Source organism: Mauremys mutica, unplaced genomic scaffold, assembly GCF_020497125.1.
Source record: "Mauremys mutica isolate MM-2020 ecotype Southern unplaced genomic scaffold, ASM2049712v1 Super-Scaffold_100199, whole genome shotgun sequence".
In the NCBI taxonomy this organism is placed as follows: Eukaryota; Metazoa; Chordata; order Testudines; family Geoemydidae; genus Mauremys; species Mauremys mutica.
Genome location: NW_025423286.1, coordinates 1 through 16,317, shown reverse-complemented (window position 1 = coordinate 16,317; position 16,317 = coordinate 1). Strand labels below are relative to the sequence as shown.

The 16,317-nt window shown below is 52.6% G+C and overlaps 4 non-coding genes across 4 annotated transcripts; all 4 read right to left on the bottom strand.

Annotated features, from left to right (window-relative positions):
- Positions 1-8,177: 8,177 nt before the first annotated feature.
- Positions 8,178-8,271, bottom strand: TRNAI-UAU. Its single transcript has 2 exons — positions 8,234-8,271; positions 8,178-8,213 (listed from the first exon to the last, which is right to left on the bottom strand). It is a non-coding gene; the product is annotated as a tRNA-Ile (tRNA).
- A 780-nt stretch (positions 8,272-9,051) lies between these two features.
- Positions 9,052-9,123, bottom strand: TRNAQ-UUG. Its single transcript has one exon. It is a non-coding gene; the product is annotated as a tRNA-Gln (tRNA).
- A 1,650-nt stretch (positions 9,124-10,773) lies between these two features.
- TRNAF-GAA lies at positions 10,774-10,846 on the bottom strand. The gene has a single exon. It is a non-coding gene; the product is annotated as a tRNA-Phe (tRNA).
- A 2,083-nt stretch (positions 10,847-12,929) lies between these two features.
- TRNAF-GAA lies at positions 12,930-13,002 on the bottom strand. Its single transcript has one exon. It is a non-coding gene; the product is annotated as a tRNA-Phe (tRNA).
- Positions 13,003-16,317: the final 3,315 nt, after the last annotated feature.

Genomic DNA, 16,317 nt, shown 5'->3' with positions numbered 1-16,317 from the left:
TAATTTAATTACTAAGCTTCCATCCAACGTGAGTGCGCAGAGCTGCACATACAGTTACATTTATATAACTGGGTTTTATTATTAAACCAACAACTGCCCTTCTTGTAACACCACAACTGTTGCCTTTTACTATTTCCACAACTCTCAAATGTTTCCTTTCCTCCAAACTCTGTATTATTAATTTTTGCAAAACCCTGGGCGGCTGCACTGCCGTGCTGGGGTGACTCTGCAGGGGGAGAAGCTGCTGTGGAGCAATGTAGAGCAGGTGCAGGAAGGAGCCAGGGTCACTATTCACATTCTGAACTGCACAATTTTCCAAATTTGGGAATGTCCGAGAACAATTCTAAGGGGAAAGTGAATGCAGAGCAGTGACACTGGAGGTGCCCAGACCTCCAACAGGGGCGGTGTGGAAATTAATAATGGGAAGATCATTTGCGAAATTAGTCGTCACTGACAAGATTTGTCTCTTCTTATTTCATGTTATGGTGTTATTTAGCGGAATCAGGACATATTTTTACTATGTTAATTAAATACTTAATTTTATTTAACTGAGCCAAAAACTTAGTGTCACTTATTTTTTCTCTGTCCTAGCAAGAACTAAATGAATGTTGTGACTTTCTGGAAAGTGCAGCGAGATTAAATGTGGGGAATTCAGTCTCTGTGTTTGTGAGCTGATGTTTTCCTCTCACAGGTCAGTGCCTGCATTGAAATACCAAGAGGGATCTAAGGGCTGGTGTACACCGGGCACAGGGGTGTTTGCAGAAGGGGCGGGGCCTCAGGTGCAAGGGGCGGGGCAGGGCGTTAGTCTCCCCCAGCTGGCGGTTCACGCCCTGCCCATGGTGTTGCAATGACAGAGGCTGCCCAGGCTGCACTTGTAGCGAGGTTCCCCCACTAAGTGGCCGTGCAGAGGCTGCAGGAGACAGGCAGGTGGCAGCAGGGGAAGTGGCGACACAGGAGCTCTCAGCAGCAGGGTGAAGGACAATGCCGTGGAGTGGCAGCGACGCAGAGTGACCAGGGCAAACGGAGAGTCAGTTGAAGGAGTGTCGGCAGCAGAAGCTGAGGTTTCTCTTGATGCCTTCCCCTCCCTCCCCCACTCCTGGGGCTTTGCTGCCCAAGGGGAGTGGGGGTTGGGGGGAGGAGAGCGGAGGGGTCTGTTAAAGGAACATTGGATTGGCCTGTCACACCGCAAGGTGAGAAACTGAGGCACAGCACTGCCCAGCGTACTCTGGGGTGGGGGGTTTGCTGATGAGCGTAGATTTGAATGTGGTTGTGGGGTTTTCCCAAACTCAGGCTTGAGTCTCTTTCCCTTTTAATAGAAGTTCTCATTGGCTCTCCGCCCAGGCAGAGCTGGGGAGTGGGGGCGTGTTGCCTTTTCCCCAGGCAGCAGGTGACACCTGCCTGGCGAGTGAGGGTCGGTTTGGGTGACCCCCACTCAGGGCAGGCTCAGGGCAGGTCTCTGCCCTTTACTCAGCCCAGGAGGAGTTTTTTGCACTAACATCCCAAGTGTGCAAGTCCGTCCCCGCAGAGCTGCCCCATAGGGTGACCTTGAAGCAACTGTGGAAAACGGGATGGGGGTGGGGGGTAATAGGCGCGGCTGTTTCCTGCCGGTCGCGGGGTGACGGGTCCTGCCCGGGGCGGCCGGGGGCCGCGGGGTCCCGATGGCAGCTGGGGGCTCTGGCGTCCGCCTGCCCGCGGCGGCTGGGAGCTGCGGGGCCACCTGCAATGGCCGGGGGCTGCGGCTTCTCCTCACCCCACCCCCCGGTGACTGGGAGCTCCCGGCTCTGCCTGCGGTGTCTGAGCGCTGGGGGCTCCTCTCCTGCCTGGGGCTGTAGGGTCTGTGAGCAATGACGTGGGGCTGCAGGGTCCTCCCACCATCAAGGCCTGTTGGGAAATCCTGGGTCCATCCGCAGCAGCTGGGAGCTCTGGGGTCCACTCGTAGGAGCTGCAGGGTCCATAGGCAGTGGGGTGGGGCTGTGGGGGCTCCCCGGCCACCCATGGCTGCTGGGAGCTCCAGGGTCTGCCTGTGGGAGCTGTGGGAAGATGAGGGGTTTGGGGTGGAGGAGGGGGCTCCAGGCTGCAGGGTGGGGCAGAGGGATTCAGAGTGCAGGAGGGGGCTGTGGGTTGAGACAGGGGGTTGGGGTCCAGGACGGGGTGAGGGCTCTGGGGTGAGGGCAGGGATGAGGAGTTCCAGGTGTGGGAGGAAGCTCTGGGCTGGGGCACGGGGGTGAGGGCTCTGGGGTGCAAGCTCCAGCCTGGGGCTCTTCCTCCCTCCTGCCAAGCCCTGACTATCAATCCCAGCCCTGACACTCCTTCCTTCAAGCGCCATGTGGGCAAGAGGAAAAGTGTGGTAGAAAGCACAAGGGTCAGACTTGTGGGCATCAGAAATCCCAAACACCCAGTCAAACCATAGCCACTTCTAGACCCCATTCCAACCAAAGACCTGGCTCTAGGGGGTATGAGTCACTCAGCAAAAGGTAAACAGCTCATTCTTATACAGCTGGAGACAGGAAAGCGCTTGGATCTCCAGGGATTTACCATAAGGTCCCACTGAGATTTGAACTCAGATTCCAGCATGCCAACCATTACACCATGGGCCCAGCTTGTGCTAGTTTCTCTGAACATTGGTGACCCTATCATAGAATACCAGGATTGGAAGGGACCTCAGGAGGTATCTAGTCCAACCCCCTGCTCAAAGCAGGGCCAATCCGCAGACAGATTTTTATCCCAGATCCCTAAATGGCTCATCTCAAGGACTGAGCTCACACACCTGGGTTTAGCAGGCCAATACTCAAACCACTGAGCGCTCCCTCCCTCACAGGCCCAGGTTGTGTAAGGGGACTGTTGGCCCTTTACTAAAACTGAGTGGGGTTTTTTTGGTTGGCTAGTTCCCAGTCCCAATAGAAGGGGGAAGGGTCAATGGGAAATCAGGCCCCTGAGACTGACAGGCCCCTGGGGCGATGGTCACCAACTGGTAGGGAACAAGTGAGAATTTGTTAATGAGTAAAATTCCTGGTGAAAATTGGCAAAGCTGTGGAGAGTTTGAAAAGTTCCAGTGAATTTACACATGAAGATACAAACAGAGAGACAAATAGAGAGAAAGAGAACATCACAGACTGCACAGGCCCACACAGACATAAACAAAAACCAAACCCACACAGCACACAGAGCCATATACACATAAGGGAAAGCCACACAAAACAGAACAAATCCAAACCAAAAAAATACAGCAAAAGCCCACAACAGGAAAGCACAAAAACCACATACCAAAACAATACTTAGCAAAAAACAATCTGCATGCAAAAGTCATACAGACACCCATGCATTCACACAAAACTATGCAAGGCATCTACAAAAATCACACAGGACCCACATGCACATCAACACGACAGACAAAAAAAAAAACCCCAACATACAGAAAGCCAGGCAGGGTTTGAGTCTCACAGCGAAGAGGGTGAGCACACAGGTGGTTTGGGGAGCAAAGACTGAGGGGGAGTCGGGGGCAGTGCTCTGGGCTCTGCTCGACTCCTTCTAACACAGGCGGCTGGTGGAGAGCAGAGCCTGGTAGATCTGTGGAATCTGCCCTGCTCTCTGTAAAGCAAGGGGACCTCGGTGTCTTCTGAGCTGCAATTGTATTTTCTGCAGGGCAAAATGATTGGCAGAAGCCATTTGCTTAAAGGAAGCTAGTGCTGTAGGTGACGTTTGAACTCACAACCTCAGCATGACTCCACCTAGCACTGCTCTGTAAGTACCAGGCACTAACCCATTGCACCTCTGGATCTTATTTTCAGCAGCTTGTCTCCATGTTTCATGGGTGGTTTAGTGGGGGAGGGGATTGCATTAGCTAAAAGAAATCCATATTAAAGGCTGCAGGATGGCAGCAGCAAAGGTGGGGAGCCTCCTTCCATGTGATAGAGCTGGTTCCCCTTCCGTTGCTGAGGGGAAGGTTCACCTTCCCCTCCTATGGGCTTATCTTTCATTGAATCCAGCATTTTTTCACCTGTCCTCACCACAGAAGTGTCCCACACGCCTCAGCTACCGAGTGTCCCTCTTAGAGACGCCGAGGACTGGAACTGATTTCAGCTGCTGGACAGCTCTGCTAGGTCTTTATTCATTTGCACAGGAAAATGCTGAGTGTTTAAATTCATTTCAAGCCCCCTGCCCCCATTCAGCGAACTCCTGAACATACTGGAGATGGGTCTGGAAATCGATTTTCATTCAAAAAAGTTTTTAAAGGGAATCACTTGGATTGGAACTAGGAAGCCATTACCCTGCAGGGAAACATTCACCCACTGATCTATACTCTCAACAAAGAGTGTCAGGTATAGCCCAGAGCAGGACCAGTTTTTAACCTGGGGGATAGTAAACTTTCTCTCTATACAAACACCACAGCTTACAAACTCCCCACCCCCGCTCTGTGTCACCAGAGCACAACTCTCCTTGGGGCACACACAGCTCCCCAGCTCCCTGCCCGTCAGTCTCTCCAGCACTGCTCCAATCCCTTAAAGCAGGGTCTCAACCACAATTTACCTTAGGGCCAGTGCCAGTCCTCCAGTCCTCCCAGTGGGCCAATAATGTCACTCATACCGCCCAGAACCCGCCCCCCAAAACTCCACCCCTCACCTGCCTAAGGCTCTGGGAGGGAGTTTGGGTGGGGGGAGGAGATCTAGGGTGCAGGCCCTGGGTTGGGGATTGGGGTGCAGGAGGGGTGCAGGCTCTGGGAGGGAGTTTGGGGGGAGGAGGGGGTATGTGGGGAGGGGGTGGTGGTGCAGGCTCAGGAAGGGGGTCAGAGGTGTGGCGCTGACCTGGGGCTCCAAGGCAGGGCAGGCTGGGGGGCCTCCGTGTGCTGCTGCCCCCAGGTATCACCCCCACAGCGTCCCATTGGCCACAGGGGTGAAAAGGCAGGGGCAGCGTGCGGAGGCACAGACTCCCTGCCATGGGGAGGGGCCGGCAGCCACTGGAGTGAGCAGGCAGACACTGCTCAGCTCCGCTGCACTGACGGGGCCCCTGGGGGGAGCCCCTGTGGACGGCAGGTGGGGCCAAGGGAGTGACCTGGTCCCAAAACTGCTGGAGCCCCACGGGTGAGACCTGGGAACCAGGGCTGCCAGCCAGACAAACACCTTTAAGAGGAGGCGTCCCTCTCCCTGTCAAAAACTGATCTTCCTCCTTCAGTTCAGTGACAGCCTGAATTGTTCCTTATCCCGCCAGAGCCAGAGGACTGAAAGCAGCAACATCAAACCCCTGTGTAGCTCGCAGGAATGGACATAAACACTCCCTGGTATCTGAGGAGAGGTTTAGCTTTGCCCTTGGTCAACTACAAGGCCAAAGGGAAAGGAGGTGGCACCAGGTATAAAGAGTGAAACACGACACATCATACTTATGCCCACGGTGGCTGCAAAATCTTTTGATGTACTTCTTCTTATCAGCAGTGTACTGTTTTCTCTGGAGCCTAGGCCTTGACCAAGACATTTGTACCTTGATAAAATAATCGACTGCCCCTGGTGAAGGCAATGGGCTTGCACTCACTGGGGTGTCCCTACACAGGTTCAAGTACTAACAACAGTGGTTGCCTTTTAGCCATAGATTTTAATCAGGGCAATAAATTGATACAAACCCCTGTTAAATCATTTCTCAGCCCGAGTCCTTCACCCACGTTCCCTAGAGCATTGGGCCACCATGTAGACGTTACATTTCTGACCTCAGTTTCACACAAAGACAAAATTTCCTTTGCACAGATCCATGAACAGTGAAACCTCCCTGTGTCTCTGGTCTGAGCCAGGACATTCGATTCCAGTGAATCCTTCTCTCCTGCAATGGTGACGGTCAGACAGAGGGGACGTGGCCACCTGCATCCCTGCCAAGGAGATATTTGCTCGGCTCTTTCTTTCTGCTGTTGTTAGTCCATGAAACATCAAGGGTGGAATGCAAGGCTGAGTTCATGCACCAGCCCCCTGAAAAAATTTCAGTGCCCCAGAGAAATCCTGCCCCCTGCTATTGGAACGATGTGCTGGAGAATTGACTAGGAAAGGGACTGTCTGAATTGTCAGAGTGGGGAATGAACAACAATCTACAGCAATGTCATTCACACAAACACGCTCTCATCCTGCTCCAGCCAGAAGGGAAATGGGCAGGAATTCTCGCTGTTCAGCCAAGGACACACTTACACTGATGCGCAGTCATGAGTGTGCTGGGTAAGCTGGTCTGAGCAATTTGAAGTGACAATTCAGTGAGAACAGAATCATCATGTACTACAACAGCTGTATACCAAGTAGTTGTGGCCGAGTGGTTAAGGCGATGGGCTAGAAATCCATTGGGGTTTCCCTGTGCACGTTCAAATCCTGCCAACTATGCTGTTGTTATTATTGTACTCTTAATACCTGAGCATCCACAGTGTGAACTGGAGCCAGATCTAGTTTCACTCTGTCTACACTTAAAATGCTGCTGTGGCACTGCTATAGCACTTTGGAGTAGACAGTGACTGGAGGGATTTTCCCATCCCTGTAATAGCTGCATGGACAGAACAATTCTTCCTTTTCTTTAGCACTATCTAACCCGGGCATAGGTCACCTTAACAATATGTGTTTGTGGGGGGGTCACACCCTGAGAGACGTCGCTCTGCCAGTTCAGTGCCCAGTGTACACCAGCCCTTAGATCCCTCTGGGTATTTCAATGCAGGCACTGACCTGTGAGAGGAAAACATCAGCTCACAAACACAGAGACTGAATTTCCCACATTTAATCTTGCTGCACTTTCCAGAAAGTCACAAAATTAAATTCATTCTTGCTAGGACAGAGAAAAAATAAGTGATACTAAGTTTTTGGCTTGGGTAAATAAAATTAAGTGTTTAATTAATATAGTAAAAATCTGTACTGATTCCTCTAACTAACACCACAGCGTGAAATAGGAACAGAGACAAATCTTGTCAGTGATGACTAATTTCACAAATGATCTTCCCATTATTAATTTCCACATTGCCCCTATTGGAGGTCTGGGCATCTCCAGTGTCATTGCTCTGCGTTCACCTTCCCCTAGAATTGTTCTCGGACATTCGACTTCCTCTGTGGCATGGGGCTCGGGTCACTTGCTGGAGGATTCCCTGCACCTTGAGGTCTTTAAGCCACAATTTGAGGACTTCAATAACTCAGACATAGGTTAGGGGTTTGTTACAGGAGTGGGTGGGTGAGATTCTGTGGCCTGCATTGTGCAGGAGGTCAGACTAGATGATCATAATGGTCCCTTCTGACCTTAAGTCTATGAATCTATTAATCTAGTCCCAAATTTGGAAAACTGTGCAGTTCAGCATGAGAATAGTGACCCCGTCTCCTTCCTGCACCTGCTCTACATTGCTCCACAGCAGCTTCTCCACCTGCAGAGTCACCCCAGCACGGCAGTGCAGCCGCCCAGGGTTCAGCAGGGGCCCCTGGCAAGGACAGTGGGTGCAGCTAACAGCCCAGTGTGCCTGGCCGTGAGGCAGCTGTAAAAAAGCAACAACCCCCCCTCCCCCCCCCAGAAGTAGAGAGACTGAATTCCTTAACTTTAACATCATGACCCCCTGTAGAAAGCCACACGTCAGTTGTATTTTCACAGGGAGATGCAAAAATCAAGTGACACCAATTTTTAAGTTGAGTAAATAAAGTTGAGGAGATAGTTATTAACCTCACAAAAATATACTAAAGATCCCTCAACATAACACCTGAAGGTGAAATATGAACAGAGACAAATCTTGTCAGCAAAGGCTCATTTCCCAAACGATCCCCAAAATGTTACCAGTTCCCACCCCTCCTCCAGAGGAGCTCTGTGCAGTGTAACTGTTCTGCAGGCAGCTTCCCATTAAATGCTGTTGTGGGACATTCCCAGGCCTGGAAATGTACCAAGGACAGAATTTGAAGAGCAAACCTGGCTCCCCGCACCAGGCGGGATTTGAGTGTTTTGTCCCTGTCACTCAGTCTTTGTCAATAGTACAGACGCCCTGGGCAGGACTCCAGGCTCTGCTTGAGGGATCCTGGCACAGGGGCTGGTGGGGAGAAAGGATTGTAGATTCTCACCTGTGCTCTGGAGAGGAGGTAATAAGTGAAGGGGGCATTTATTTATTAGCCCCTTCCTGAGGGTCCCCAGGGCTGGAATTCTACATTCCACAGGGGCAAATAAGGGGGTGAAGCTGTTTGGCTAATGAAAACCAGTGCTCCAGGTGAGGATTGAACTCACAACCTCAGCATAGCTCCTCTCAGCACTGCCTTATAAGTACTGTGCACTAACCAATTGCACCACTGGAGCTTGTGTTAATCAGGATTCTCTGAGACCCCTAGGTTGATACAGGCAAGGCGTGACCCCAAAACTTTCTCAGTGGAGCTGAGAGCAGGTAGCGACAAGTGTTGTACTCGGTGGGGTGGATTCTTCTTAAGGCTTCCAGGCCCCATTTCACCCTTTTGTTCTTCCCTGTGTAATAACAGAGCTGGTTAAGACTCAATGGACAGTCTTGCTGCAGACCAACAGAGCTGAAATCACTGAGAACCAGCTCTAAGCATTAGTCCTGCTTTGGGACAGTGTCTCTCATGCAACAAACTGCCCAGTCTGCGCTAGCAGTGAGGCTCCCTCACTAACAGCTGAAATCAGGGAGAGCTGTGTGAAGTGCAGGACCCCAGGGGTGCCTGAACAGGGGGAAACAACACCCCAGGTGCCCAGAGGAGGAGAGGTGTGTTGGGCTCCAGCCTGGGACTCTGCCTCCCTCCTGCTATGAAGCCTGGCCCTGGCCCTCCTTCCTTTAAATGCCATGTGGGCAAGAGGAAGAGGGTGGCAGCTGCAGGGACCAAAGTTGTGGACATCAGGTGAAGCAGCGAGAAACAACCATATGGTCAAACCACAGGAATCTCTAGCCAGACTGTTAAGTTTTAGGACCCCAACCTGTAGCTGCCCATTGAACCAGCCAGACCAAAGACCTATTTCCAGTGGGGATCAGTCACCCAGCAGGAGGGAAAAGCCTCACTCTCTACCTGAGAGAAGGTAGCCAAACACATTGAGCTCCAGGGATTTGTAGCAAAGCAACATATCGCCACGAGGTCCCACTAAGATTTGAACTCAGATTCCAGGATTCAAAGTCCTGAGTGCTGCCCATTACACCATGGGACCTGCTGCTGTTTCATTTTCTAGACCCCTGTGACTCTCAGCTGGCTGGTTTGCACTCTGCACTTATTGCTTCCCACCATCAGCTTCCTCTCGCGGGACTCTCTCTCCTCCTCCAGTGACTGTGGTCCTGCACTACCGGATCCGTGGGTCCTGTCCTGAGTCCCTGCATCCCCCTGCTTTGTCTCCATTCCCTGCAGGCTGCAAAAATGTCAGGGGAGTCTGCTCCTCCCTTCACTCGATTCTCCCGCTCATATCAGCCAACTGCAGCCTCATCTCCCGGAACTCGGCCAGCTGTCGCTTGATCCCGTCATACAATCACAGGCTGACTAGCTCCCCTGCCTGGATGCTCTTGTGGAAATCCCACAGGTGACACTGCAGGACTTTGCACTGTTGGTTTCTTTAATGTTGTGTTGTTTCCCCAGCCGCCGGAACAAAGCAGCCAACTCCTCCCTCACCGACTCCCACCAATCCCCCTGGTAACCACAGAACCCTCTGATGCTTTCCCGTTCTGCCAACACCTCCAGGCCTCGCCCCCCTGCTCCTTTATCTTGCAAGCTCTGGATGTTCAGCTTCCAATATCCTCTGCCCTGGGTCAGGGAATTGCCCACATTGAGCACACGGCGAGAGCTGCGTGACCCGAACAGTCCATTGGCTCCACACTGCACTAGCTGTCGACGTGCTCTCCTTCACGGAAATCCGGTCAATGCGACTCCTGGCCTGTCCCCGCAGAAAGGTGTATCCCCTCTGCGGCTGGTGTGAGCTCGGGTCAGAGGAATAGGAGGCTACCGCCCACCTGACACTGGTTCCACTGTGGAGAAACACGTCCTCTAAGCCAACCTCGCTACAGACCTGCGCCAGGTAGTGCTCATCATAGAAGAGTTTCCTCTGACCATCAGGAAAACAGGACCAGCAGTCCTCAGGCCGGAGCAACAATTGAAATCCCCCCTGACACCAAACACCGTGCGGTCCAGAGGAAGGGAGCCAGTTCCTTCCATAGAACTTTCCTTTCACGCCTTAATTGGGGACCAAACACACTAATAGAGCCAGAACCAGTGCTACAGAGCACAAAGCCACCAGTAATGCTCTCCCTGATCAGAGCTCCAGCCCCTTCTGTACTCGCACCATGAATGTGAAGAACAAGACTCCAGCCCCATCATTCTTCACTGGCCTGGAGGACCAGAGAGATGAGCCCTTCCACCAATCACCATCAAGCTACCCTAGAGTTGTTAATGTGCATTTTATGAACACCCACCATGTCCAAGTCACTGAACATCAAGTGCCTCCTCCTGGGCCCCCAACTCCCGTCCACCTTCCCATTTTCACAGATGCCCCTTCCAGGGTACTGCCCTTGCTCAGCTGCACAGAGGAGTTTTCATCCCCTATACCTGCCTGTCACTGCCCTGCAGCCCTCTGGCACCATTCCTGAGGGCCACCCTGCCTCACTCTCTTCCTGCCATATTGGGTCCACCAATAACTCATGTAGGAGAGACAGCTCCCGTCCCTCATTGTTAAAGGTCAGGCGAGCCAACTAGGGGCAGAAGCCTAGTATTTTTTCCTACTGCAGAGCCCAAGCTCAGGGACTCACCTTGAGTGCAGGAACTGCTGTGCTCCCAGAAAACAAGCCATCACTGGGCAAAGAAGGATGAAAGGGCCTGCCAAAGCCTGGGATTGAACCAGGGACCTTTAGCTCTTCAGTCTAATGCTCTCCCAACTGAGCTACTTTGGCAGCTGTGTAGCAGTATTTTGGCCTGTTGCTTCTCTGTCTGGTAGTTGCACACAAAAAGGATGTCATTGTGAGCGGCCCATGAAGACAAGACTCGCTTTTGCCTGCCTTGCTCAGCTTGACTTGCTGCCTCACCCCGTTCCTGTCCTAGTGCCCGGGTTGACCTGGTGGTGGAAGGGGACTCAGGGCCAGTGGTGCGGGGAGGAAGTTGACCTGGACCCTGAGCTAGACTGGACCCTGGCAGTGAGAGTCTGGCCACCACCTGCCGCCCCACCTTGTTGTCCTGGCTTCCCCCACTGGGCATCATTTCGGGAGGGGTCTGCCTCCCCTCCCCGATTTTCACACCACAGAGGATTGTGAACAGGAAAACAAACAGCTGCTCCACACCCTCACCGGAGGAACGCGACATAACCTCAGGATTAAGACCCAGGGACTCAGGCTGAGAACTGATATAACTCCACTCATCTGGGATTTAACAACTTGTCTTCCACGAAGCAGGGCCAGATCCAGTGTTTTTCCTGCCCCAAGCGGCAAAAAAAAATAATTAAAAAATCAAAAAAAATCCACAATCGATGGCAGCTCTACCATTTTTGGCAGCAAGTTCTTCCCTTTGAGAGGGACTGAGTGGGCCAAATTGCCGCTGAAGAGCCAGACGTGCCTCCCCTTTCCGTTGGCTGCCCCAGGCACCTCCTTGCTGCGCTGGCAGCACCACATGATGTAGCAGGCGATAGCTAACTCAGGTGGGGCACGTGACCCCACACGCCCTCTGCAAGTCTTGCCTCTGAAATTAGGAAAACTGGTGAGTTCAAGGCACAGCTGCACACCCAGGAGAAAGCCCAGCACGACACGCCCAGGGTGAGGGGGTGCTAAAGCCTGGTATCAAACCAGAAACCTTCAGATCTTCAATCTAATATACTCCCACATGAGCTACTTTGGCAATAACCAGGCCCACCAGGAAGGCTTAATACACGAGCCGCAGCACATGCTGGGAAGATTTAGATCTGGATGTCACAACGCAGGAGACAAGCAGTGGACTTGGCCCCGAGGGGCAGGCTGGGTTCCCTATATCCCAGTCACTCAAGCCAGCACCTGCCCCCTCAAGCTGTCACTGGCGCCCCCAGGTCTGCAAGACAAGAGCAGCGGTTCTCACTGGAACAACTCCACCCACAGCTCGCAGGCTCCTCCCAAGCCTAAAGCGGAAAACCATCTTGCCAGAAAGCCGCCCGCTAGGACTCACCACTGCTTCTTTTCCTTCCACCCAGAACCCCACTTCTTCTTCTGGGCTGCAAGTAGCCACCCCTGGGAAGCCAAGAGGCAGGCACAGGATTCGACCTCCCAGCAGCCAACTGCACCTCCTCAGGCTTTGTAGAACAAATGGTGGCTACTACTAACCCCACTTAGCCACACGTAGGCCAACCTCCCAGGGCAGAGGAGGCCAAGCCACAAGCATTCAAAAGGTGACTGGCCTAACTCCTCTAGCTTCCCCAGGCTGACGCCAAGGTACTTTGTCCACTGATGTCACCACCCTCCATCGTGCGGGGGTTGGGGTTATCCCAGGGACAGGCCAGTGGCAGAAGGAGGAGCACCTTGCTGGACAGCAAGGGGAGCTGGGAAAAGGAAGCCGCCATGTTTCTGCCCGGTTTTGGGCTGAGGCCCTTTTGCATGTCAGGTTACTGTGAGAACCACTACACTACAGAAACTCCATCACCATGCGCTGCCCTGCCCCGCCCCTCAAATTCCCTGCACTTTGGTGGTGCTCAGCCTGGCACACACCGATGGGCGAACCCGGAGAACATGGCGGCAGCTCTTCAATGGGTCAGCTGGAAGAGCAGAGGACTGGAGCCGGGGCTCAGGAAGTCGTCCTTACATCACCCTTGTGACTCCAGCTTGAAGGGGAGCTTCTTTTCCTTCCCCTTGCTGAGAAAGAGCAAGAGAAGGAAGAACGGTCAGGTGGGCCAACTGGGTGCAGAAGCCAATGCTGCCTTTTCCTGCAGCTAAGCCTGAAATGAGGGACTTGCATTGGGTAAAGGAACTGCTGTGTTTCCAGGAAACAGCCCACTGCTGCAGAAAGAGGGATGAAAGAGTCTGCTAAAGCCTGGGATTGAACCAGGAACCTTTAGATCTTCAGTCTAACACTCTCCCAACTGAGCTACTTCAGCACCTGCAGGGGGCCTTTTTGGGCTGCTGCTTCTCACCTTGAAGCTTCTTCTCAATAAACCATCGCTCCAGTCAATAATGGCCAATGCAAGACGGACATCGCTTGCTATTTTAGCACTCGGAAATGTCATTAACTAGTCTCTGGATCTCGCAAATGCTGCGCTTCAGTTCATGGGGGAAAGGCGAGAGAAGCGACCTTTGAACAAAAGGCCTGGGGTTAACATCCTAACGCTGTCTGTCTCCGACTGTAACACTATTTAATACCAGCCCACCCTGTGCTGGTGACAGTTTCATTGCTAGGTGTTAGCACAGTTCAGTTACTGTTAAAATTAAAAGTTTCTATATGCTTAAAGGAAATGATTTTTTATTTGCTTATATATGGCATGAATAAATACAGGTTTACACATCCTAGCATGAAAATGTATTTTATATGACAGAGAAAATCATGTATCCAAACTGTGCATCAAAATCATGCAATGAGCTACAAATGCAATAAAAAATAAGGTATTCAATGGTTTAACATATGGAGCGGGGGTGGGGGGCACCGAAGACACTTCTTGCCTGGGACGCCACTTGGTCTAGGGGAGGCCCTGTCAGGGAGAGCAGGAGTTAGTGTCACACGCCTATTTCCAGGCTGTTATCTGTGGGCACCCTGCTCTGGGGGAGGGATCGCGGCAGCCCGGACTCAGGGCTGGAACAGGCCCCAGATTGAGGGGGTGGCTGCAGGGTTTGCAGCGCTCTGATGTCTCAGACAATGTGTCTCCCCAAAGCCTCAGAGCTGCGTCCCCAGACGGCTCCTGTGCTGCCTCCGCTCCTCTCACAGTCTATAGCAAGGAGCAGCAGCAAGGGTCAGGGATGAGCCATAGGCACTAGGTGGGGGGCAGAGGCTTCAGGACTAAACCCAGCCCCCAGAGCAGAGGGGGGTATGAGGCTTTTTCTCTCTCCTTAGCCACGGGCTATAGCTCCGAGAGCTCTGTGAAATGCCTCCCCGCCCACAGCCTGGGGAAGGGGAAGGAGTCTCAGGTTCTAGATTGATTTGGCTGAGGATCGCTGGACCCTAGAACCATTCACTGCCCTTTCCCGGAGAAACCTGTGATGCACAAAACGGGGCTGAGATAAATGCTGACAGGAGCCAGGAATTGCTCCCCTGGAATAGCAGCAGGATTGGGCAGCTGGAAATCTCTCCAAAGGAGCTGAAGACTTGGTGGGTCAGACATAGATGTCCCAGGTACTGCATGGGAGGTTTAGGTTTGTTTCTGGACAAGAGCAGTGAGAGTCTTATTGTCTTAACATTTCAGTAGAAAAATTCAGACCCAAACTGTGTGTGGCGGGGAGGTTGATAGCGGTTTTTTTGGGTTTGATTTAGTTTATTTTCTCCTTCTCATTGTAAAAGACTTTGATGATTTTGATGGGAACAATGTTTGCACAAGGCCAAGGAAAAATAAGAAAAGTTAAAAATCTGCATTGGGGTGAGGGGGTCTGTGTGTGCCAGGGCAGGGGTGGAGATTTTCATGGGGAGGGGTTAAGGGATGAATGAGAGGCTTTTGCGGGAACACAGGGGGATGTTTTGCAGTTTAATTTTTCCAAAGGGAAACCTCCCCACTCTCCCTGTGCTGCTGCCCAGCTCAGACCCCACTGACACCCCTGTGACAAAGTGGGAATTTTCGGAATGTTTTGCATATTGTGTATGCCTCAGTTTCCCCTAGTTGTTGCATGATTATCTAGATCAGAGGTCCAAAGCGCAGGGTGAATCCCACCAGGTGGAATGAAGTAACACTCAGGGGAATGGAACTGGGGCCCAGGCCAGCCCCCAGAGTGTGTGGGGAGGGAGCACCACCCAGCTCCGCTCCTGGCCCCAGCCCCAGTTGCTGGCCCTGGCTGCTGGCCTGGCTCCCAGGGCTCCACTCCCAGCCCTACACCTGTGGCTCTGCTGCCGGTCTCTGCCCCCACCCCCAGCTCTGGCCCCTGCCTCAGCCCCCTTACCCCTGGCTGCGTCCCTTCCCCCACAGCTGTGGCCCCATTCCCAGGTGTGGCTCATGGGGGCACGGACAAGGGCAAGGGGGGGGCGTGACCCTCAAAAAGTTTTGGGACAACTGATCTCGGTGGTGGGACAAGGGTGTTTACTCTTTGCGGAGACCCCCAAAGGGCAGGTGTCGCTGCTGTCTGGCTGCCTGGGCCCAGACAATGGCCACAAATTCTGTCTCCTAGCAACCGCTGGCCGGGGCGCACCTGCTGCAAAACATCAACTGGCTGGGACGAGTTGGAGAACAAAGAACAAAGTGGAGGCCAGGTGAGCAGGTTGCCAGGGAAACAGAACAAAGGGCAGAAGAGGGGAAAAGGGCCTGGCTGAGTCGGGCTGTTGGAAGCAAGGAGTCTGCTGGGTTGGGGACTCGACGGGAGAGCCCAGGCTCTGAGTTCGGGGTCTCCCCAAGATGGACGTTGCTGAATCTTCCTGCTTCCTGTGCTAACACAGAACTTTCCCAGGCTGGATTCCAGACCACTAATAAAGCTTCTGTTTTACAACGCTGGCTGAGAGTCACTGGTGATTGCGGAAGTTGGGGGTGCAGGACTCCCCTTTGGGGGGGGGGTGTAAGGCTTTCCCAGGTGTCTGATTCAGATGGACTCACAACAGGAAGGTTTTGGGGTGGGACAGGGATGCTGAAAGGTCCAAGGTCGGTCTGAGGAGATGCTGAAGCCAAGGAGGCTTCCTCCAGTGAGAGCATGTGGGAGGAAAGACTTGGACCTGCCAACTTTGTGACCCTGTGAATGTGAAGTGATGAGTTAACAATGATGCTGTTGCACAGGATTTGACTGGAACTAGAAAACAAAAAGCCCTTAAAGTGGAACTCTTGGGTGACTAGAAAGATCTGATTTGTATTTGGAAGTAAATAGATTGTTACATCAGTCAGAACAGCCTGGTTTGGTTTGGTTGGTTGGTTCATGGGTTGGCCGCTTTTCCTGGTAAATTGCAGAGGGTTCAGAGAAAAGCCACAGGAATGATTAAAGGCTTGAGCAGGAAGAAAAGTTTAAAAAAATCCTGCAGCCCTGGATAACCTCCCACTGCTGGCAATGGGAATTGAACCTTTGTAACTAGCTGCTGGTACCTGTGGTCTCAGCTATGGATTAAACTGGGGGCAAACACAGCTTCAGCCAAAGAAGTGAAGGATGGAAGTGAAAGAGCAAAGCTGGCCATCCGGGGAGCTGCTGCAGTCCCATCACCACAGCTGGAAGGGAGAAAAGGAAAAACTCCCTAAAGTGCTGGGAGCAGCACCGAGAAAAGGAAGTTTGGCCATGAGCTCAGTAGCAATAACTATGAA